We start from the raw sequence: 25,566 nt of genomic DNA on the forward strand, positions 1-25,566 counted from the left end.
AGGGGCTTCAAGTGACTTCCTCACCTCCAGGCTCCCAGAGCACGCCTTGAAGGGAGGCCCAGCCCACCCTCGCACAGGCTGGAGAGGAGCCCACCTGGGCCCTAGGCGGCCTCCTCAGCACCAGGCTTTCCGTGGGTCCTGCGAATCCAGTCCTTGGCTTTGGTGGCTTCCTCAGTTCCAGGCTTCCAGAGAGCCCGTAATTGCAGGCCCCCAGCGTATCAGGGCACTGGAAGGCTCCAACAGCCCCAGATGGCTCCTTGGCCCCCAGACGGGTTCCTAGGGACCAGGCTCTCAGTGAATTTCCTCAAGCCCAGCTTCTGGATCCACTGCAGTACTTGTGGCTCCCTCCGCTCTTGTGGACCGATGCTCCCAAAGGCCTGCGGACCCAGAGTCCAGGCCCACCCTATTTGTCCTGAGTGCCTGGCTGGCCTCTATGGGCCCAGAATACAGATCCCAGATCCATCACGATAGACTCAAGGGCCAGGCTCACCTCAGTGAACCTAGTCTCCAGGCCTGCTCCTACATAGCCAGACGGCAGGCTGAGCTCCATGTATTAAAATACCAGGTGGGTCCATCTGCAGACCCAGGCACCAGATCCACCTGCTTAAGGACTCCAAGAGCAAGTCCATCTGTGGACACCACCAGACTCTGTGGAGGGGCTGACTGCTCAAGGGCTTTGCCTGCAAAAGTCAGCCTACAAAACTTAGAGGTACCTACATCCTCGAATGTGCAGACGCCAACACAGTGACACAAGGATTGTGCTTATCATGGGAACATGATACCACCAAACAAAACTAAAACTCCAAAGATTGTCCCCAAAGAATTGGACATCTATGAATTGTCTGAGGAACTCAAAAATAATCCCCTTAAAGAAATCCAATAAACTATTATTTTTTAATTTATTGTATTTGCTGGGGGTGAACAGATTCTGATAGATTCTGCCCTGCTGGTTCTGCCAAACATGCCTAAGAGTGTCAGCAGAGCTCCCACTTGACCCACCCAAGAAGCCTGCCTGATCTGCTGGACTGGCAATTCGAAATGTCAAGACTGGTCTGTCGTCTTCTTCCGTGTTGTTGTGTTGTTCTTCTAGTCCTCAGGTATCTCCATAACAAAATTAATTCACCTTCACATTACCTTTTCACTGTTCTCGGGTATTCTCTTGTGTTCTTTCCAAGGTTTATAGTTGTATTTCACCAAAATACGTTTCTGATCTTGTCTGACCAGAAATCTTCAACCACCTTTTTGAGACCTTCCTATCATATATTATTAATATATAAAACTCTACCTCCTTTGTAGCTATTTTTCCTCCTAGCTAGAGGAAAAATAAATAAGATCTTAAAAACAAAAGAACAAAAAACAAAAATGGGTTACTGAGACTTAGATGCCCACAAAAACAAGTAATAGTTTTATTTAAAAAATGACATCAAGGAATCAATACTGAGGTTTGTTTCTAACTTGAGTTTTTAATGCGTCTCAGTGAAATTTAAAATGTACTTTTGTTTCTTTTGGGAATGTTAGTGTCAATGATTTGTTATTTTCAAGTATCCTATGGCTAATATTACTACAAGAAGAAAAGTTTGTCTCATTAAAATTTACTTTATTTAAAGTTTATTTTGAGAGAGCCTGAGTAGGAGAGAGGGAGAGGGAGAGAGAGAGAATCCCAAGCAGGATCTGCACTGGGACTGCGGAGCCTGATGCAGGGCTTAAACTGCATGAACCATCAGATCATGACTTGAGCTGAAACCAGGAGTTGGATCCTTAACCAACTGAACCACCCAGGTGCTCCTAAAGTGTATTTTAGACAGACATTTTTAAATGAAGAAATTAGTGTTACTAGGACACTTACTAGTGTTAGTAGGGCTAGTGTTACAAGTTATTATTACTTGGATTCATAGAGATTTGCTCAATAACTATATGGTATAGTTTAAGAACTATAAACTGTTTTTCCTTAAACTGCAAAGATATCATCAAGGGTTTTAGTTATCTAACTAACCGTGATTACTGAGAGCTCAGCATCGCATTTTATTCTCTTTCAGCTCTGTAGGTACGATGTTTCATGGTTTTCAAACTTTTAGACTGATGTTCAATTGCGTAAGAAATTCCTGCTTACAGAGATGGACTTATGCAGTGCTAGGAGTCACTTCATAAAGCTTCTTTCTGTAAAGATTTTACCCTATTGAGCAAAATTTGAAGATCGTTAGAATCTTCCTGGCAGTGGGTATATATCAAATCCATCTCTATTTTTATCACAAGGGCCAAACTGAGTATTAACTCTGTTTCTTATTTGTTGATCCTCCTTACTGTATGTACTGGAAATTTCTTACATAGTTTGTACATAAGATAGAAGAGATTCTAAAATATGAAGCCCTTACATAAAAATAATGAAGGATGTAAGTTGAGTAAGTCCTTATGAGACACACCTAAGCTGGCCCATCGGCTCTTGCTATGTGTATGACAGTACTAATCAGTTACCGTAAGTGTAGCTACGCAGAGGGCAAATCCTAATCGTGCAACTGGATACTCTCTAAGACATTCAGACTCAACATGGAGCAGCAACCCAACATTGTCACAACAATTGAATGTAAGTACAGATGTCTGTACTGTCACTTATTGTATTTATTCTTGGGTTTCTGAAATTATTAATAATGACACAGAGGAAAGCATATAAGAGAGGAAAGCATATAAAACCGGAGAGTGCAGTATACTTTCAAATTAATACTTACCCATGGAGAGTTGTGACAGTGGACTTGTACTGCTATTCAATGAGCAGCTGATCTTCCATGACTTAAAGGCTCATTCCTCTGAGTGAGAGAGAGTAGTCTAACCACTCCGTCTCTTTTTACTCCAATGGCCTTTTCCCAAGAATGTGGGAAAGCATAGTGGGGTCACTGAAAGGTGATACACATCTTATTCAATGACTGTGGACGGAGATGCTGCTTAGTGCAGCTTCTAAAAGGCCCAAGCTGTAATTAGAAATTCTCAAACATCCTCAGCTGTCTTTAGGAAGAGGGGCTTTTTGTGGGCTACAATTATAGAATCCATAGTATGCATCATAATTGTGTAGAGTTGACTACAAAAAGTAGCATGGTGAAACCAAATTAATTAATACAAAAACATTTGCAGCAGCACCTGGCAAATAGTATGCGATAAAAAAAAGTCTCTTACTTTTAATGATACCAACCATTTCCTTTTTATCTCAGCCAGGCAAAAATCAGAGAGAATTATCACAACAAAAAGAACAGTGGCAATAATAGCAGCTGAGTAGTATATGGACAAAATATATTCCCCATAAATTTTAGAGTCAAGAATTAAAATCAGTCTATTTGATCCTAATACTCATACATGTAAGCATTTTGCTATCATGCTAAACTTAACAACTTCTACTTCCAGATGTTTGAAGAATTTTACTTCCATTTGTTTGATCATTAGCTGTTACATGTTATAGACTAAGAGAAGAAAATACAGGAATGCAGGAGACTATGTCATGCATCAAGCTGAGAGAACTAAGATGAGCAGCAATTTCTTAAAATACTTCCTCTATTTACCTTCACATTTAATAAAAATAATTTTTCATCACTTATTTTTTCTAATCTTTATATCAATACAAATTTAGTTTGTATACAAACATACCTAAGACATGTTTTCAAATTATGCTTTCTAGAATCCTCAAATATTTAGAATTATAACAAATGCTAACATAATAAAGGCCTCCTGGATGGCTCTGTCAGTTAAATATCCGACTCTTGATTTTGGCTCAGATCAGGATTTCACTGTTTGCGAGATGAAGCCCCATGTTGGGGTCTGCGCTGAAAGTGTGGAGCCTGCTTGGGATTCTCTCTCTGACTGCCTCTCTCTCTCTCTCTCAAAATAAATAAAAATTAAAAAAAATCATAGTGCCAATTATGCAATTTTTTTGTTTTGATTAGAGTATCATTTAAAATATATACAAGCAAAATCATAGATATGTTCATGGAGATCCAAACTAAACTTAAGTCATACATGCACATACACCACAGTTTTTGTAAAGCTTTGTAACTATACTTTGTATTGATACCAGTGAAAATTTTCACTCATTTATGACATTTATAAGTGTTTATAAGGACAGCCAAAAGATACTTCTTATTTCAAAGTATAGTCATCTGAGACAAAATTTATTCTGAACCCTTTATAAACTGTTGATAAAATTCAGAAATCACTAATATTCATAGCAATATCAGAGATTATTTTGGGCATTCTACTTATCATCAGTGTTACAAAATTCATTCCATTGATATAGTATGACTTAACTAATCACTGTTGTTGACTAGAGACCCATAGTTCATCCAATGAAAGGGAGAAAACTCTCAGAGTGAAACAATGTAGACAGGAATGCACACCATCTTTGTGAGTTGATTGTGTCAGTAATAGGTTCTATAGCAGCCATAGTGACAGCAACAATAATCTTGAGCTAAGTTCTGTTACATCTCCTTTTCCACCATTAGTCTTTTGATTTCATCAGCTTTTCAGAGACAGAAACCCATACAAATAACAAAAATATGGGAAGATTTGTTTTGACATACCCTGGAAATGGAAGTAAAGTAAGGTGGAAGCAGGGAAAACCCCACTAGTGCCAAAGAGTGGGAAGAGATTTTTCGTGCCCTCACTCCTGGATGTCAGGGAACTAGATGATGAGGGTATGAGAAAAACCAACATCAGTCCAGAAGAGCTGAAGTGGTAGAATGAACACTAGACTTTAGAAATATGACTATGATATTTACATATCAATCTGGCCTTAGCTTCTCTATCTATGGTAGAAATACTAGAAACTTTGAAAGGGAAGTAACAAACTTGCTCTTACTATTGGCAATATGAGATGCACTTACTAATTATTCTAAAATAAACTAAAACATCAAAAACTGCCAGAGCCCAGCCCCAGCAGCTCCAGGGTTCCCCTGAAGGATGGACGGTGTTGGCAAGAGAGAGAGTGAGGGAGCCTCGAGTTTCTTTCCGATCACCGGGCAGGCATCCCCACCCTTCTGGTGGGCATCTCTGCTCTGTCTGATTCTCAAGCTTTATTTATGATGAAAGACCATAAATACAAGGACCAGAAAGAGATGTAAATGATTTCTCATGGATAATTTTTACAGTTTTCCAGGACATGGATTCTGCAGAAGTTACAATTCTAGTAGTAATGATTGTCATAAAAAACTTAGCTACAGGCATTCATGTTGTCATGGGGACTTTTTATTTTACAAAACCTCAGGTCTAGTCTTAAGGAAGTAACCTTTAACCAAGAGGCAAACAGCATTGTTTAGTAAAGGTCAGTTTTTTATGAGTAAGGGTCATTAGGCTGTTTATAACTGTAAGAAAAAGTTCCCAGAAAAACAGGATTCTCAGGAGACATAATGCCTGCTTTCACAGTCCCAAAGATGATTGATACATTTTATTGCAGTAGTAACTTTTACAAAGGTGTCCAGGCCCAAAAGGTAGTTATCAGTTAATTGCTTAGGCGAATTATATGTTGCATTAGGCTGTATCTAGTTTACTCATCTTATTATTATTTTTTTTTTTTGACCAGGTGCAGTCACACCTCAGGGACAGGGCAGGGGGACAGGATGCTCCTGATACTAATAAGCAAAGCATTCTGAAGTTTGGTGCCCAAGCAGAAATGAAAGTTTCAAGAGGATAGATTTTGGGAGCTGTCTGGGGGCAAAAGACCATGCAAACTTGCCATACCCTCACCAGGAATTTTCACTCTGCTGGTGAGTTCAGATAGCTCCCAACAAAAAACTTGAGTCTACAAAAAAATAACAGAGATAAAGAGTGATTTAATTTTCAGCATGATGTGATATACAAAGTCAGAACATATTGACTCAGAACATATCAAAAGTTATTGATTACAAGAAAAAGAACTTCATTTTAGAAACTTTTTTGCATTCTTACTTAATATAAGGAAAAATCACATCAACATATGTTGCCAGATTAGACTATCAAAAGGGAGAAAGTAGGTGAGATAAAAAGGAAATGAATAATATTTAATATAAGAGTTTACATTATTGCAGGTACTAGTAACAATATGATTGTTAATGTTTATTTTATAAATTGATTTGATCACAAATAAAAGTATGGTCTGATTATTCTCTTTTTTAAAATGGGACTATTAAGGCACTGGAAGTTAAGAATATACCCAAGATAGTATAGCTAAAATTGTCAAAGGTATATTTTAATACATTTCTATCTGATTCCAAAGTTCATGATATTAAATATTTTACTATACATTAAGTTTCCTATTAGTATAGACTTTTAAAAAATGGAAGTTTCTTAATTTCAATAAGGTAATTATTTTTTAACTTAAGATAATCAACAAAATTGATAACAGATATGAAATTATTTCCATTGACAGACATCTTAAGATCTCTGTTCATAGTGAGACAACATCTTTAATAACCTAACAAGATAACAGGATTATTTGTCATTTCCTTATGAGAGTTATAAGAAGTAATACTAATAAATAATGTGTGACGAGATATCAGGTCATAGTTACTCATAAAATAATATGTTAAGCAATAGGAAATTATATGCAGTTTTAAAAAAGAAATCTTTACCTCCGTATGTTTTATTCTTTTGAGTCTGTAGATTTTTACTTAGTGATAAATGAAATGAATCAGTTCCCATCAAATCCTCTTCTCCAGTTCTCTACCCCTACCAGTTTTCTTAGGTATCCATTTCTTAATTAGACCCAACAACAGCTGCTGAGTCTCTGGATCAGGTTCAGGTACACAAGTCTACCTAAGGAGTAGGTAGTACCCTGGGAACTCTATTGAGTCTACAGTCCCTGTGCACAGATGGAGTGAGGCACCATCTCACACACACACACACACACACACACACACACACAGATTTTTACCTTCTATTTTATCGTCTATCATAGCATTAGCTGTGAAGAAACAGTCTAGTCACTCACATAGCTGCTTAAGGATGTTCCTTTAAAAGTACTTTTCTTTGGGAAAGATTAATTTGTCATTTTGGTTATATATTTCAGTGGTATGTTACCGCCATATGACCTGAAAATTTTATTTCCTTTTACCACAATATATAAGTTCAGCACTAAATAATATGGCGTAATACCTTTGGTGGTAAAGTATACTGTCTAGAAGTGGCATGCATCTTTTCAGTTCTGTGTTGGAAGCATGTCGCCAGCCATCTGAAAACATTTTTGTATGTGTTGTGTGGACAACTTTTACATTAGATTTTGTTTGTTAGCTCATTAAGAAAACTTCCCTATGGATTATATAAAGAGCAATTCTGAAATAGCTCTTCAACTCAGTTTCCTTGAATATGGATATATTTTAGATTGATGCTATTAGAATAATTTATTATCATGGTCAAAATACAATAATATTGTGCTTAAGTGCAATTCTTTAAAAAGTTACTTATTATTGTTCCTTGAGCAGAAAGTGATTCTTAAGTAATGATAAGATCTCTTTTATACCTTTAGAATGAATGGCTCAGATAAGGTGTCACTAGTTCTTTCAAGCACATTCAGATTTAAAATAAATGAAATAGAGGGGCGCATTGGTAGCTCAGTTAGTTAAGCATCTGACTTCTGTTCGGGTCATGATCTCATGGTTTGTGGGTTCGAGTCCCATGTGAGGCTCTGTGCTGACAGTTAGCTCAGAGCCTGGAGCCTGCTTCAGATTCTGTATCTCCCTCTGTCTCTGACCCTCCCTTGCTCATACTGCCTCTCTCTGTCTGTCAAAAATAAATATAAAGCATAAAAATTTTTAAAAATTAAATAGAAATTATTATTAGTATTACCCAATATAATTGTATGGGATAATTTTCAATAGCAACATTCTTTTTCACATCATATTGGTAAATAATTTTTTGAAGAATTTCTTTAAAATATTTCATTATAAACACTTGATTTATTAATTATTTTTATAATCTTTGAATTTAAAAAGTGAATCTTAAATCTTCACTTGTGAATTATCTTATGTGTCCAATACAGCCCTCTCATTAATAGAAGAACAGAATGAGAGTTAAGAATCTTAGTTTCTTATCCAAGAGTAGGATTGTACTATATATAAATAGATAAATAGGTAGGTAGGTCGGTAAATATGGTAGATAGATATGTAGGTAGCTAGCTAGCTAGCTAGATTTTATCTCTATTTATCACCATTATCATCATGATTTTTTAAAATACAAAATGCCATGGAATTGTCATCCTAGAGTATAAGGATTTAGTTGGTTTTTTAATCATTATTTTAAATATTCTAACGAGTGGACTATTTTCATATGAGTCCTGAATTTCACATTAATGCTGAAAGCATCGTAATTGTTTACTTTGTTTTATGTCAGACCTCATTAGGGGAAACCTTGAGTTGATATTTCTTACTAGATCTATAACACCAAAGGTAGAAAATAATAGGGTATGTCAGACACCTTTTGTCCTTACTGGTATTTTAGAACATTTGCCATATTATGTAGGAAAGTATCCAAGAAAGTGATGTGGAAGACAGTAATTCGTCAGTAATTCTCCATGCTTTATGGAATGTCCTTTTAAAGTGTTTTTGTTTGTATGATCTTGTTGACCAAATTTAAATTAGTTGTTGGTATAAGACCTACTGTAGATCGCCCTTTAGAGAAAAAAGAAAAGAAAGAAGAAAGGAAGAGGGGAAAGAAAGAAAGAGAAGAGAAAAAAGAAAAAAGAAGAGGAGAAAGAAAAATGAAAGGAAAGAAAAAGAAAAGAAAGAAAAACAAAAGGATAGGAAAGGAAAGGAGGAAGGAAGGACGGATGGACTCAATCAGTTGGTCGGTCAGCTCTTCAGTTCGTTTCTCTCCACACTGTTGCCTTGATACACATGAAGTAAAGAGTCATTCACTGTTCAGTGGTTTTCACTATCCTAGAATTCAAAAACTCTTTTTCCAATTTTGGCAATTTCATCACTTGTATGTATCCATTAAGTTTGCTTGAAAGTCCCAGATAATGATAACAAAATACTATTTTTAGAATCAATATGAAAAATTCTTAGAAAAAATAGATTTAAAAAATAATTTTATGATAATTCTGTTTCCCCACTTACCTCAGCTAGAAAAAATGCCAGCTGTGTTTAACAAAAGGCAGTTCCTAATCTACCTTGCCCATGGCAAGAACTTAGTGGACCATCAACTTTTGCCTAGGATATGTCACAGAGTCTAATAGAGTGCTTCTTTTGGAGAGTTGTGTACTTTCCAGACAAAAAAAAAAAGTGGTAGTAAGGTCTTGAGTCCCTTCTGTTTACTCATACAAAGCTTTGTATTTGTTTTCTTATCTCATACTTGAATTTGTTGCTAGCAGAATATAATTCCATTTTTAATTCCTATTTGCTTTACTGTGAAATCTAAATACAGTATCTGTTTTTCACTGTTCTTCCTCTGCAGTTGATGGATTCTCACTGTGTACTTTAAAAAATGGTTTCGGGTCACTGTGAACAGCATGACTATATTGCTGTTCACTGCAGTGAGTTTTTATCATGCAGGAGTTGAGTATTAGAGTTTGCCCAAACCAAGGTTAAATTCAGCTTGCTTTGTAAATATCTTTGAACTAGATAGATTCTTTAACTATCTTATAGCTATATCTTATAGCTGTACAAGTCGCAACTTACCACTAAGTCATTTTATCAAACTCTCCTCTGTCTAGGCAAACTTTATTCTGAAATCTCAAGCTTTATTCTAGGCAAGTTTTATTAGCAAATTAAAATCCTAGAAAGTCTAGAAACACCTGTAAGAACTAAGCTATTTACCTGGAGTGAAAATCATTGAATTTTGTTTCATAATCTTAAAAAAAAATACCATTTATTTCAAATTGTAAATTTAAGTATCTGAGGCCAAATAACATGGATACGTTTGATAAATGAGTAGGTTTTACTGTTAATTACAATATTTTTGTATTTCCTACTGTTTCACGTATATACCTTTCCTTGCTGTCAGGTCCCATGTGTCCTGAGGGCACATTCATGTCTTATATCTGGTTAGTTGGTACACTGTGAAAATGATGATATTACAGATTAATTTAACTCAAAATTCTTCATTCCTTTGTCTTCTTATTTTCTAGTGTGGTGTTTGGCACATCATGGGGGTGGTGTTCAATAAATATTTGCTCAGTGAATATTAACATAAATAATTGTTGGATTATTTTGAAAGGAAATCATTTGCAGAAGAGGAGTAAATCTAATTTACAAATTCACATGAGCTAAACTTACCACAAGTGAATGAAATTTATAGGAAGTTCTAAAAGAGAAAAAGAAGTTCTATGAAGTTAAAAGATCAAAAGGATTGTCATTTATAATAAATATGCAAAGAATAAAGTTAGGATACCTACTAGGGAAATAGAAATTGTCTATAATTTTCTTCTGATTTATATTTAAAATTATTTTAACTTTAAAATACTTTGAAGCTAATTCATTTCTCTGTTTAATATAATTTAACAATGAATTTTTTATTTTTAATATTTCCATAACTCTGTTCTGCAACAACATGCTTTGAATTACAAGTGATTTCTAAAATATAAAGACAATGTCTTTATTCTTTTATGTTAGCTCTTCTAATACCTTTAAATTACCTAAATTTATGTGAATGGACATACAAAATTAAGTCATATTAACATAGTAATTATTTCTAAGTTTTTAATTATATAATCTAATGAGTAGTAATCTTATAGAATCAATATATCATGAGGGCTATTATAATACAATTTAAAATTGAGGTGAAATCAGCTTATTTATGCCTAATGTAAAATTCAAGAATTTGACAAAACTAATTATTAACAGTATAATTTCATCTTTGAATAATATAGATAATAATCAAGATTCTCCATTTCAGTCTTGAATATAGAAACAGCCAAATAGTTATTTGGTTCCTCGCCCTTTTAAGACAAGACACTAAAGTTCACAGTGTTGATTCACATATATAATTTCATTCAATTATCATATCAGTTTGTATGTTGCACGAGCATAGGAATTATGTTTTTATTTTATACCGGAAATAGAAATATCACCTGGTATAGGACAGATACATTTTGGTTATATTTATATTAATTGCAAAAGATTTTAGTATCTAAATATATTTATAATACCTCAAAGAGAATGAGGTTATACATTATATTCAACAATAATATTTATATGATGAACAGTACAGGTTATGGGTTAATCCAGTTCCATTGGGTAGTACGCTTCTCCAGTGAGACTGGAGGAAATTACCTTAGCCTAAATTTACTTAGTCAGATGCATGTAGAATACAGAGGTTTATGCGTAGTAGGTGATCTACAAGTGTGTGATACTGTTAAAAATTTGAGTTCTTGATATCTGAAATGATTTGTATATTTCAAACAGTGGAAAGTATTGATTGCCAATTTCCAGAGTAACAAAATGCCATAAATTATTATTCAAGCACATGTAGTAAATTACTTCCAAGAACACTGATAATGAAATCCATGAAGTTCTAATAATTGGAGAAAAAAGGAAAATATTCCCTTCACCTTCCATTCTCATTCCAGCTACCACTATTTAGCCCTTGATTTAAATATCCCCTTTATCCTATACATAGAGCTAACAATAGACTATACAGAATAGCATAGTGAGATGTGAATGAGTCCATATAAAACAAATAGTACAATAGACAAGTGATGGGTATGTTATCTAGGAGGAAAGTATTGACAGGTGGTCTGTGATTCCACCATTAGCTTCAGGTAAATCTTTGGTTGAATCATTCTTGCAACTCAATGGATTAATAAAAATATGTTAGGTCCAAGATAAATGCTTTGTGCCAAAATGGAACATATAGTTTATTTATGATTGCTTGGTTAAAAATCAGTGAATGAAAAGTTATTGATAACTAATGATGTTGAAATATATATATATGTATATATAATTGAAAATTATATAGAAAATAGATACTATTCATACCTCAGAGGAAATGTAAAAACTCAAGGGGTGTTGGTGTTTACTATTTTCCTGAGCTAGAGGTGGTCTGTATCCTACAAGCTTTGTTGTGACTTGCAGCCTTACCCACGCAATGGACATTGAAGCTGTGCTTTAGAGTCACTAGAATTTTGCTATGTTATTGCTATTCTTGTTGTTACTGATTCTAAATCCTTTTTAAAGTTGGATAAACTTGTCTGGGGTAAAACCTATTGTGTCTAAGGCATCTATTCATCAATGTCAACCTAAGACTGTTGTTGCTGATAGCACAGTGTTTAATACATCATCATGCAATTTCTCGTATAGTTATTTGGAATATTTTTTTGGTCCAAACAAAATATTATAGAGATTTGTAAATGTGGGAGGATATATTTTGGTTTACCATTTATAAAAACTGAAACAATCAGTAATTTACAATGTATTTGTAGTAATGGTTTTCAATAAATTAGATATTAGACAATGAAGTAGAGAGTACCCGTTACAAATGGTAAACAAGTTCAGCCCTGTGAATGCCCAACTTCCTATCTTAAGATTGACTTTAGGTGGCCATGTGAGGATGGCACACAGGCACAGTCTAGCATACTCTCTGACTGAAGAGACAAAGCTGAGAATCTGTGGAGACCAAAAGTCTAAAGTTTTCTGTACAGAGACCTGGAGAGGAGAGAGGGAAGGTGGATCTGCAGAAGAGTGCTCTCAAATACTCAGGTAATTACATACCAATGCATGCATTTGAAGCAAGCATAAGAAATGAGTTAATGGTGCTGGATGTCACACAGATCCAAGAAAAATACCTGTTTGTAATAGTCTAAATGGAAAGCCTCATAACCTACAAGGCATTGAATAGCATAAACAGATATTACCTTGGCTACACATGTGGTGAGCACAGCAAAAGGTATAGTGATGTTGAGTCAGTATGTTGTACACCTGAAACTAATGTAACATTGTATGTCAAATATAGTGAGATAAAGAGAAAACCATAAAAGCTAACAACAAACAGAATATCTTACTTTAACATTGGGGAATAATTTTTCCTAGATTCAGCAATGCTCTGGTACCACTTAATAAATATTAAAATAAGTTTCTGAAAAGATAAAACTCTGAGTAATTTAACTACATTCCAGAATCAAGTTCAAGAAAGTTTTTGGTAATTAAGAAAAAAAAAACAACCCAGCACCCAATAAGATATTCATAATATTTGGCATGAAAAAACAAGTACAAACAAACATGTAATAAACAAAAATAAACAGGCAGGGAAAGAGCATGAAAAACTATTTCTAACAAGTAGAAAAGCAACAAGTAAAAATCAACCCAGAATCGATGCAACTATTAGAGTTGACACAGGACATTAAAAACAATTATTAAAAATGCTTTTATATATTCAAATTTTAAGTATGGATATGCACATTATTAAAAGGATGGAAATCAACTTTATGGAAATTAAAACTACATTTGTTTGGATAAAAAGTAAAAACTAGAGAGGATTAAGGATAGAGCAGATATTGTGCAATAAAAGATTAGTAATCCTGAATATATGGCAATATAGTCCAAATGAAGCACACAGAGAAGACGAGGTCAGAAACGGAAACAAAAACAGACAACCAAACAAATCAGTAAGCTATGGGAAAACTTCTAGGGACCAATACACTTGTGATTAGAAACCCTGAAGGCGGGTGGGGGCAAAAATAATTGAACAGTAATAGCTGACTGTTATTCAAATTTAATAAATGTAAACCAAAAGTTCGAGGATACTCAACAGACTTGAAGTAAGACAAACATTAGTAAAATCACACAGACACACATCATCATCAATGTTCTCAAAGTAGTGATAAAGATAATAGCCCTAAGTCATCAGAGATAGAAGATACTTTATGTACAGAGTATCAAAGATAAAGATAAAAGCAGGATTCTCTGGGCGCCTGGGTGGCTCAGTCGGTTAAGGCTCTGACTTCGGCTCAGGTCAGATCTCACGTTCCTGGGTTCAAGCCCCGCATCAGGCTCTGTGCTGACAGCTGGCTCAGAGCCTGGAGCCTGCTTCAGATTCTGTGTCTCCTTCTCTCTGCGCTTCTACCCCTCTCATGCTCTGTATCAACAATAAATAAAATATTTAAAAAATTTAAAAAAGCAGGTTTCTCATTGAAAACAATGCAAGTGAGAAGATATTATAGCAACATCTCAAAAGTACTGAAAGAAAAAATACCAATATAGAACTTTTATATTAAGTGAAAATGTAATTCAAAGAGAAGTTGAAATAAAGACTTCTGTGGCATACAAAAGCCAAGATAATCCCTAACCAGCAGACCTGAACTGGATCCGGTTTTGAAAGAAAATTATACCACAGGGAAATATTTTCTACACAAAGAACAAAGAACACAGGAATGAATATGTAACATTATTGTTATTACTTAAATCTCTTTAAAAGGTAATTGACTCTTCCTCCCCTCCCTGTCCCCCTCCCACACTTGTGTTCTGTCTGTCTGTCTCTCTCTCTCTCTCAAAAGTAAATAAACATTTTTAAAAAAAGATGAGGGTTCCTGAGTGGCTCAGTTGGTTAAGCGTCTGACTTCGTTTCAAGTCATGATCTCATGATTTGTGGGCTCCAGCCCATGTTGGGCTCTGTGTTGACAGTAGGAGCCGGGAGCCTGCTTTGGATTCTGTGTCTCCCTTTCTGTCTGTCCCTTCCCCACTAGTGCTCTTGTCTCTCTCTTTCAAAAATAAATAAACATTAAAAAAAAGGGAATTGGCTTTTTACATAAAAATAATAAGGAGCAGTGCAGGATTTATAACAGAGATGATGAAATAGTAATGATTGTACAAATTTGGGGGAAGGAATAAATGAAAGCATATCATTTAAAATTTCTTATATTAAACATGAGACATTAACATATCACTTGAAGGCAGACTGTGATAATTTCATAAGATTTATAATAAACTCTAAATCAACAAATAAAATATTGAATCACATAATGTACATGTCTAATAAACTTAATAAAGAGCATTCTAAGGGGAAATTTGTAACATTAAAGTCATACATTGAAAGATAATAGATACCTAAATCAAAGATCTCAAGAAACTAAAAATTAAAAAGCAAATAAATACCAAAGTAAGTAGAAAAAAGGAAGTATAAAGATCAAATGGTAAGTCAGTGAAACAAAATAAAACAAATAGGACAAATAGAGCAAGTCAAAAATTTTAAAGCTGATGCTTTGGGAAAATCAATAAAATGGGTAAACTTTTAACTAGAATAATCAATGAGTAATAGAGTACAGTACCATTTCAGGAATGACAGGGTGACATAACTACAAATTCTATAAATATTAAAAGGATCATAAAGGAATGATATTTATGTAGGTAGATAAAATAGATCGATGGAACAGACTAGGCAGTTTGGAAATGTATACCGATCTAAATGGGAAATTGATTTTTCACAAAGGTGATCTTTCACAATGTGGTGCGACTGAAAACAAATAGTCTTCTCTTTTTCTTTTTTTTAAAGTTTATTTATTTATTTTAAGAGAGAAAGAAAAAGAGAGCATGAGTGGGAGAGAGGCACAGAAAAAGGGAAAGAGAAAATCCCAAGCAGGCTCCACAATGTCAGTGAAGAGCCTGACATAGGGCTTGAATCCATGAATGGTGAGAATGCCCTGAGCCAAAACCAAGAGTCAGATGTTTAACCAACTGAGCCTCCCAGACAGCCCAAGCATAGTCTTCAACAAATGGTACTGGAAAAGTTGGATGTCCATATGCAAAACAAAGAAATACACACACAAAAAAAGAACTTAGATTCACACTTATCCTATATTAATAATTAAAAACATGCACAAAAATTATAAAAATTAGGAGAAAAGATTTGTGCCTTTCACTTAGGCAATTCTTTGATACATAACCAAGATCAATTATCAAAATGTTTGAACATTTAGATTTCAAAAAATATAACTTCTGCTCTTTGAAAGGTACAACTAAAAAATTAAAAGACAAAACAGTAGCTAGAGAGAACATCTCTGCAAAGAGTTTAGTGATAAAACTTTTATTTAAACTGTGTGAGAGAATGTGCAACCCCAATAGTGCCTGCCTTAAGTCTCCTCACCCATTTAACCCATCCCCCCGACCTACCTCCACTGCATTGATGTTCACTTTGCTCACTGTATTTAAGTCTCCTTTGGTTTGTCTCCCTCTCTCTTTTTATCTTATTTTTCCTTCCCTTCCCTTATGTTCATCCGTTATGCTTCTCAAATTACACAGGTCAGTGAAATCATATGATATCTGTCTTTGTCTGACTGACTTATTTACTTTAGCATAATACACTCTAGTTCCACCACGTTGCTGCAAATGGTAAGATTTCATTCTTTTTCATTGCCAAGTATATTCCATTATGTATATGTGTATACCATATCCTTTTTATCCATTCATTAGCTTATGGACATTTGGGCTATTTCTATGATTTGGCTATTGTTGATAGTGCTGCTATAAACATTGGATTGCATGTGCTCCTTCAAATTAGCATTTTTGTATCCTTTGGATAAATACCTAGTAGTGCAATAGCTGAGTTGTAGGGTAATTCTATTTTTAATTTTTTGAAGAACCTTCTTACTGTTTTTCATGGTAGCCCCATCAGTCTGCATTCCCACCAGCAATGCGAAAGTGTTCCCCTTTCCCCACATCCTCACCAAGAAATGTGGTTTCCTGTGTTGTTAATTTTAGTTATTCTGACAGGTATAAAGTGATATTGTAGTTTTTTATTTTAATTTTTTAAAATATGTGTTTATTTTTGAGAGAGAAAGAGAGACAGTGAGAGTTGGGGAGATGCAGAAAGAGAGACACACACACAGAATCCAAAGCAGACTCCAGGCTCTGAGCTATCAGCACAAATCCCAACCCAGGGCTCAAATCCATGAACCTTGAGATCATGACAGGAGACAAAGTAGGATGTTTAATGGACTGAGTCACCCAGGTACCTCTCACTAAACTTTTGATTTGTCATTTCCCTGATGATGAGGGATGTTGAGCATCTTTTCATATGTCTGGTTTGGAAAAGCTTCTATTTATGTGTCTGCCCATTTCTTCACTGGATTGTTGTTGTTGTTATTATTATTATTATTATTATTATTATTATTATTATTATTTTGGGTGTTGAGTTTGGTAAGTTCTTTATAGACTTGCGATGCTAACCCTTTCTCCAATATGTTTTGTAAATAGCTTCCTCCATTAGTTGCCTTTTTGTTTTGTTGATTGTTTCCTTTGCGGTGCAGAAGATTTTTATCTTGATGAGATCGCAATAGTTCAGTTTTGCTTTTATTTCCCTTGACTTCAGAGACATATCAAGTAGGAAGTTGCTAAGGTCTAGGACAAAGAGGTTGATGCCTGTTTTCTCCTGTAGGATTTGATGTTCCTTGCCTCACATTTAGGACTTTCATCCATTTTGAATGTATTTTGTGTATAGAGTAAGAAGGTGGTCTAGGTTCATTCTTCAATGAGTCGCTGTCCAGTTTTTTTTTCCATTGGATACTCTTTCCTTCTTTCTCAAAGGAAAGGGTTTGTAGTTGGCCACATATTTGTGGGTCCATTTCTGGGTTCTCTATTTTATTCCATTGATCTGTGTGTCTGTTTTTGTGCCAATACCATACTGTCTTGATGATTACAGCTTTGTATTACAGCTTTAAGTCCAGAATTTTAATGCCTCCAGCTTTGTTTTTCTTTTCCATATTACTTTATCTATTTAGGGTCTTTTCTGGATCCATACACATTTTGGGATGGTTTGTTCTAGTTCTGTGAAGAAGCCAGCTATTATTTTGATAGGGATTGTATCAAATGTGTAGATTGCTTTGGGTGTCACTGCATGTTAACTAACTTGAATTTAAATAAATTAAAAAATAATTTCTATACAGAAATGTACCTTCATTGTAAAAAAAAATAAAAATGCTAATATATTGAAGGAGAAAATCACCCATTTATAACTCAGAGACCACTGTTTATGTTCATTCTTATCCTTCTAATTTGTTTTCTGTGCCCATAAAATTTCTTCTATTTTTAAATAAAATTGGTCTGTATAAAAAAAGAATGCCCAAAACAAGGCAACAGAAAATGAAATAACAAAAATTTTTAAATGGATAAAAAAACACTTTAACAAAGATATACAAACAGCTAATAGTACATGAAGAGATGTTCATTGTCATATGTTATCAGAGCAATATTAGATCACAATGAGATGCCAAGGCAGATCTTTTAGAATAGCAAAGCTTTAGTAAGATTGTTAAAGAATTCAAACTTTTATACACAGCTTATGTAACTATGAAATGGTAAAACTACTTTGAAAAGCAATTTAGTGGTTTATTTTCAATTTGCTTGGAGTTAAATTGTCTCTGTCTTTGTTAAAGTGCCTTAAGCCACCATTTTAATGTTGAAATGGACATTCTGTGCTTCTTCCTGGTCTTATGAGAAATGTTTTCAGACCATTACTAGCTGCAGTTTCTAGTTGTTGTTTGTTCTTGTTTTTGTTGTTGTTGTTTGTAGCTATCCTTTACAAGGTTTTAACAAATTTAATTCTATTTCTAATTTTTGTTTCTTTTAAGACTATTGATCAGAGGGACACCAGGGTTGCTCACTCAGTTGAGCTTCCTGACTCTCAGTTTTGGCTCAGGTCATGCTCTCACAGTTCATGAGTTTCAGACCCTGATGAGCTAGCTGCTCTCAGTGAAGCTTGCTTCAGATACTCTTGTCTCCCTCTCTCTTTGCCCCTCCCCTACGCATGCTCTCTCTCTCAAAAATAAATTTAAAAACATTTAAAAATATAATATTGATCAGAAATATAAGTTGGATTTTGTCAAATGAATCCTTGAGTTGCTCCTACAATTTTCTATTTCATCTGTTAATATGGGATTACATTGATTTCCTGAATATTAAACAAAGCTTACTCTCTTACTTTCTTTGTCATTAGATATTATCCTTTATATTTCTTGTTTCTAAAATTATGTTAGAGATTTTTGCATCTGTGGTTATGAGTGATATTTGTCCATATTAAAAATCCTTGAGGGGCCAGGGTGGCTCAGTTGGTTATAGGCATCAGACTTCAGCTCAGATCCTGATCCCACAATTCACAAATTAGAGCCCTGCACCAAGCTGTGTCTTGACAGTTCAGATCCTGGAGCCTGCTTTGGATTCTGTGTCCCGCCTCTTTCTCTCCCTCTCCTCCTCTCTCATTCTCTGTCTCTCTATGTCTCTCTCAAAAATAAACATTAAATTTTTTTAGTAAAATAAAAAATAAAAATGCTTTTCCTTTTTGTACCAACCTTATTTTGGTATCAGGGTAACAAATAGAATGAGATGGGAGTACTTCCACACTTTCAATGGAAAAGTTTTGCAGAAATTTTATTATTTTAAGTATTTTTTTCATAAGTATTTCATTGGTAAAGTCAGCAGTCCCTAAAGGTTATCTGTTGTTGTTGTTTGTTTCTTCCATTTGGTTTTTCTTCAATTTTGAAGTGTTTATTTATTTTTGAGGGAGAGAGACACACACAGAGTGCAAATGAGGGAGCTGTAAAGGATGAGGGAGACAGAGGATCTGAAGCAGGCTCCAGATGCTGAGCTGTCAGCACAGAGCATGATGCTGGGCTTGAACTCACAGACCATGAGATGATGACCTGAGCCAAAGTCAGATACTTAACCACCTGAGCCACCCAGGCCACCCTGGTTTGGTTTGATTTTGAAAGGTCTTTAATTATAGTTGTAAGGGCTATTCTGGTTATCATTTTTTATCTTCAGTAAACTTTGGGAATTTATGTTTCCCAAATGATTTGCTCATTTTATATAACTGTTTAATCTATGAGAAAAAGTATAACATCCTCTTATCTTTTTAATATCTGTAGACTCTGTAATTATGTCACCTTGCATTCCTAATATCGGCAGTTTTGACCTATTCCTCTGAGGTTCCCATGAAAATAGGTCTCTGTTAAAGAATCATGACCTTCTCTTGTATTTTGATGTGTCTGCTTACCAGTTGTGAAGGGACCTTCTGTGCTGTGTACACTAAGGGCTGCCATACTTAAGAGAGAGGTTTTTTTGTGACTCCTTTTGAGGCAGGTACTTGAATTGGTAAATATGTGCGTTCTTAACCAAAAAGGGGGACAAGGAAGAGTGGCAGCTCCATCATATATTTTTAAAAAGTACTTTAAAAAACCTAATAAGCAAAAAAGCAGAATCAAAACTATAAATACAAGGAATAAATTGATGGTTGCTAAGGGGAGGGAGGAGTTGGGGAAAATGAATGAAAGGGGGAGGGAGATACAGGCCTACAGTTATAGAATGAGTAACTCATGGGAATAAAAAGCAGAGCATAAGGAATACAGTCCATAATATTGTAATAATGATTTAATGCAACAGATGGTAGTTATACCTGTGATGAACATTATAATAATGTATAAACTTGTCAAATCACTAAGTTGTATACCTGAGACTAATGTAACATCATGTGTCAATTATACTTAAAAAAAATCCTATTGTCATAACTTATACCAAACAAACAAGATCTGAAAAAGCTAAAGTGATATCTAAAGTATTATCTTCTCCTGTTGCTGCATGTGTAAATGTGTGCTCTTTCTCTAAATAAATGAATAAATAAATAAAAATAAATTTAGAAGAAATAAAAAACTACAAGATTTTTATAGTCTGAAAGTAACCAGAGATTAAAAATTCTACTTTTAAATTCATCATCCATTATGTTTTAGAATATTTTTGAATATACCAAAGGAAATAGTTATTAACCAGTTTAGCTAAAAATAATGGCATTAAAATGGAAAGATTCAACATTACACTAAGGCTCTGATTTGTTTATGTTCTAGCCATTTGGGTTTAACAAAACTGAGTATAGACATAAAATAGAAAAAATATTATGGCCCAAATGATGGGTTGGTTTCTTCAAAACGCCTGAAATACAATTTTCTTTAATGATGACTATCCTATTTAGAACATAGCAATCTCCAATCCCCATTCATGAAGGCTCTTCAATTATTAAATGACTTTATTTTTTAATGTTCTTACACTAATGCCATTTGATTTAATTCTCTTTGTACCTTAGAGGTTTTTACATTTTGAGATTTTTTTTTTTTACACAGGGACTAAAATGTGTCCATCATAAAACTGAAAGGGACTTATTAAATCCTATATTATGGGATAGAAACTAGAGCTAGAATTATAAACTGTTATAATACAAAAATATTGACAAACTTCACACACTGGGGAATTACAGAAATAAATAATTCAGATGCCAACAGGATTGAATCAGAATGTAATACAACATATAGAGATCAGAGCAAAATTAGAAGGAATTTGGGAAAGAAAATGGAATTGGATAACTTGGAGTGAAATCTTATCCCAGCAAAATATAGCTAAAGGACAGTCAATCACAAGCCCACACCAATATAATAATAGGACAAATAATTGCAGGGTATATTTATTAGTATTGAACTATAGGACTGTACTTCCACATGGGAAGAGTTGGATTTTGGTTATGGTATTATCTATGGGATGATTAAAGGATGATGTAAGAAGGTTTATGATATTTATAGTGGAATGTAAATGTCATTTACAGATAGAAACTGCTGAAAAATCAAACCAACATAATTTTACTTAAGGATTTATGTTTCCTATCTAGATATGGAATGGATATGTTAGATGGATGCTTAACATTCAAGGAGATTTAATTGATTGCAATTAAAACTTCATTATTGACTTTGATGGACATAAGAAATGGCCAGTCGGCTTGGTTTGTCCCTAAAATTTAGAACAAACTAAAATTTGCTCCTAATAAATGAACTGGTCTACATTTACCTCCAATAAGTATCCTATAATGCACTTTAGTAATGGATGATGGGCTTGGTGGAACATGTCTTCCTATATTAGAAACATTATTTGGGAAGATGGGACTATTTATGTTGGCCTTGATTTAATCTGTAAGAAAAAAAAAACTTGTAGAATTGATGAATATTTATAAGAAACATATTGAGGCTTGCAAGAAAAATTTTGAATCAAATCTTTAGACTATGTTGACTAGATTGTGTTGATTATGCATTAGATATATTGGAAGACCTAATTGGGAAAATCTAAAATGAGAACTAAAGAATAACTTTGAAATTGTAAAGTACTTAGAAAAATGAGCTACTAAAACTAATCAACTATTTGTAAAGCCGTTTATATGATGAATGAGAATTCTTACATCTAGCTAATCAAGAGTCTGCTTTAAATATATATTATGTATATTTTCAAAAGTTGTTCACATGAAACTAATATTCTTTTCAAATCTTAATTTTCTATTATCATAGTATTTATCATAACTTTATTATATATACTACTTTGGAATGTTGAGTATGTAGAAAATTAAGAACAGTTCAAAGAGAAATCAACAGTGCAATTCACTTTATGGAAAATCTAAAACTGTAAAATAATATCAAAAGGAGAATAATTGTGTGTAAATGAATTTAATCTAACCTTACTGAGGAATGATGAAGTATGTGGCAAATTGTATGTGGTAAATACATGGTCAGGAGCATACATGGAGGTGCTTACAGTTAATGGGGAACACAAGGTAGAGAGTAGCCCAGTAATGAATTATGAAAACCAGGACATCAAAATAAACTTAACGTAACTACTAATATAAATTGAGTATCTGTTGATTGTTTTCTAAAAGTAGGATGATGTAAAACAATTGTAATTATAATTCCATATCCACAAACCTGAAAAAGTTAGCTTTGTGGATGGGCAAAGTAGTTTTTTTTTCTTTTTTCTTTTGTTAGCAAAGTACCACAAAAGTAGTGGCTTAGAACAACAGAAATTTATCATCTCCGTTTTGGAGACTAGAATATTGAGATGAAGGTGTCTGCTGATTTGGTTCTTTCTGAGGCCTGTTCCTTACCTCTTTCTTACATTCTGGCGGTTGACTGACAATCTTTGCCATTCTTTGACTTGTAGATGCATCAATGGGATTTCTCCCTTTATCTTTGCTTGGCACTTTCACTGTGTGGCCATCTGTTTCTGTTCCCAAATTCTCCATTTCATAGGATACAGTCATGTTGGATTAGGTAAAACCTAATTATATCATTTTAACTTGATTATCTTCAAAGACCCTCTTTCCACATAAGATCATATTAACAGGTGCTGAGGGTTAGGACTTCAACATCTTTTGGAGGGAAAAAATTCAATTTATGACTGGCTAACTGCACACTTTTAGACTATATACTTTGCTCAATAATAAAATGAGTTGTCTATTAATTGGGGTATTTTGGGGGGTATTGATTTATTTATTGTTTTTTAATATGATTTGGAATGTTTCAATATCCTCCACATGTCTACCTAACATGTTCAATCTTTTCTCTAGTTTCTTAAGCCTATGATATGTTTATATAAAGCATTTTAATTTCCTTTTTTAAAAAATTAATTCTACTATCTTTGTCACTTATGGGTCAGTTTGGATAAATTTTTTTTCTAAATGTGAGTCGTAATTATATTTTCTTTTTGTGACCAGTAACTTTTGACTGGATGCAAAGCTATATCACTTTTGCCTTGTTCAATCCTGAATACCTTTGTACTTCTATAAATATTCTTGAACTTTTTATGATTTATAGTTAAGCTATGTGGAAGCAATGATAGGGCCTTGGTTTTATGTGTGTTAGGTGAAATAAGTGAACACTTCAACTTAGGGTAGTTTCCTCATTAATAAAGTAACTCCCTCTTTAGTAATCTACCTGAAGTCCTTTCAGTCATGAGTATTCATTCCATTCTTCTGATGGTAACAGAAATTATCCCAAGCCTTTGGTATTTCTAGACAGCTCTCCCTCAAATCTTTGTGTGGTGATTTTCCCTCTTTTGGATTATTTTTTCACATGCATATGATAATACTGAACTGAACCGGAGGAGGCACCCTCTGCAGATTTTGAGAGTCGCTACTCCGCAGTATTCTGCTATAAGCACTGTAGCCATTTTGCCTCACTAAACCCTGAATGCCATATCTGCATCTTAGGGAGAACCCTGGGCTCTGCCTGCACTTCCTCTTATTGCTGTTACTTGGACACACACACTCTCTCTCTAGGCAGTAAATTGCCCTAATCAAAAAGCTCACCTACTTTGGTTCCTTTCTCTAATGAATCACTCCCATTTATTGTCTTATGCCCACTGTCCTCAAACCCATTGTTTTATGTATTTAACAAGAGTTTCTCCATGTTTAAGGGCCTGATTTGGTTCTTTGTTACTGCATTGTTAATGCAAGTAAAAGTTGAATTTTGCAGGATTTTCTTTTATTTTTTAAGTTTATTTATTTTTAGAGAAAGAGATGGGGAGGCATGAGTAGGGGAGGGGTAGTGAGAGAGGAAGAGATTGAATCTCAAGCAGGCCCTGCACTGTCATTGTGGAGCTTGATGAGGGGCTCGATCTTATGAACCATGAGCTCATGTCCTGAGCCTAAATCAGGAGTTGGATGCTTAACTGACGGAACCACCCAGGTGCCCCTTCATTTTGTTTAATGTTATACCATAACATCTTACCATCTATCACATAGCCTATCCATTCTACTTTTAGATATTTATTCAAAAGCAATGGTAGAATATGTCTATATGAAAACTACGCAAGTCTATTACACAGATGTTCTTAGCAGCTATATTCATAATGGCCTCAGACTGGACATAAATTGGATGTCTATATATCTAGATATACACATACTTACACACATATACATGAATATACACAATGAAATATATTTAATAAAATGAATGAACTATTGCTCGACACTATATATAATATGGATAAATCTCAAAATAATTATGCCAAATCAAAGAACTTAGGCAAAAAGTGTACATGGTTCTATTTATATAAATTAGATTGCCAGAAATTGCAAACTAATCTATAGTGAAAGAAAGCAGATAAACACTTTCCTGAGGAGAGGTAGGGAAGGTGTTGAGAGGACCAAAGGCAAGGAGTACAACAGGGTACAAGGAAGCTGTTGTGGGGTTGTTAATATTTTGTTTGTGGTAATATTTCAAAAATGTGTTCTTGCATCAAAAACATATCATATTATAATCTTTTAGTGTGTTTAGGTTCTTTCTAACACCACCAACAAGCCAAACAAGTACTACAATGTAAAAATATTAAAAAAAAAAAAAAGAAAACCCTCTCACATGCATAAATGAAAGATTGCACACAAAGAGCTCACATCTTTTCAAGCTTCAATAGTAAATATTTTTACATTGTAGTACTTGTTTTGCTTGTTGGTGGTGTTTGCTTATTTAATACATTCCATCAAGGACAGAAATTACATGATGGGTTTTTTTTGGTTTTTTTTTTTTGTTGTTGTTGTTTTGTTTTCCCCCCTAGGAAATGTGTCTTGGGTTTTTCCCTTATTATTTTCATTACTTTTTTTTTTCCTCTTCTTTTTTTGGTGGTGGGGGTGGTTATGTTTAAATGAAGTTGCTTTTACAACACCAAAGACTTAATCATCCATTTCCTATATAAAAGGTAGCTACTTTTTTGCATGGACCTCAAGTATATTGTAGTACAGAGGTGGAATTTAAGGAAAGGTATTAAGCAGGCTGTGTTGTAGCTTATGGGCAAGTAATAAATTGTATCATTTATCTTGAATGTATCATAGATA

The 25,566-nt window shown here is 34.2% G+C and overlaps 1 long non-coding RNA gene across 1 annotated transcript in view; it reads left to right on the forward strand.

Annotated features, from left to right (window-relative positions):
• Positions 1-358: 358 nt before the first annotated feature.
• LOC115277926 overlaps positions 359-25,566 on the forward strand; it is a 258,986-nt gene continuing 233,778 nt past the window's right edge. Inside the window, exon 1 of the long non-coding RNA XR_003902598.1 lies at positions 359-1,097. This is a non-coding gene — a long non-coding RNA (uncharacterized LOC115277926). The remainder of the gene's footprint in view (positions 1,098-25,566) is intronic.

The sequence above is a fragment of the Suricata suricatta genome, chromosome 14, assembly GCF_006229205.1.
Source record: "Suricata suricatta isolate VVHF042 chromosome 14, meerkat_22Aug2017_6uvM2_HiC, whole genome shotgun sequence".
Taxonomy (NCBI): Eukaryota; Metazoa; Chordata; class Mammalia; order Carnivora; family Herpestidae; genus Suricata; species Suricata suricatta.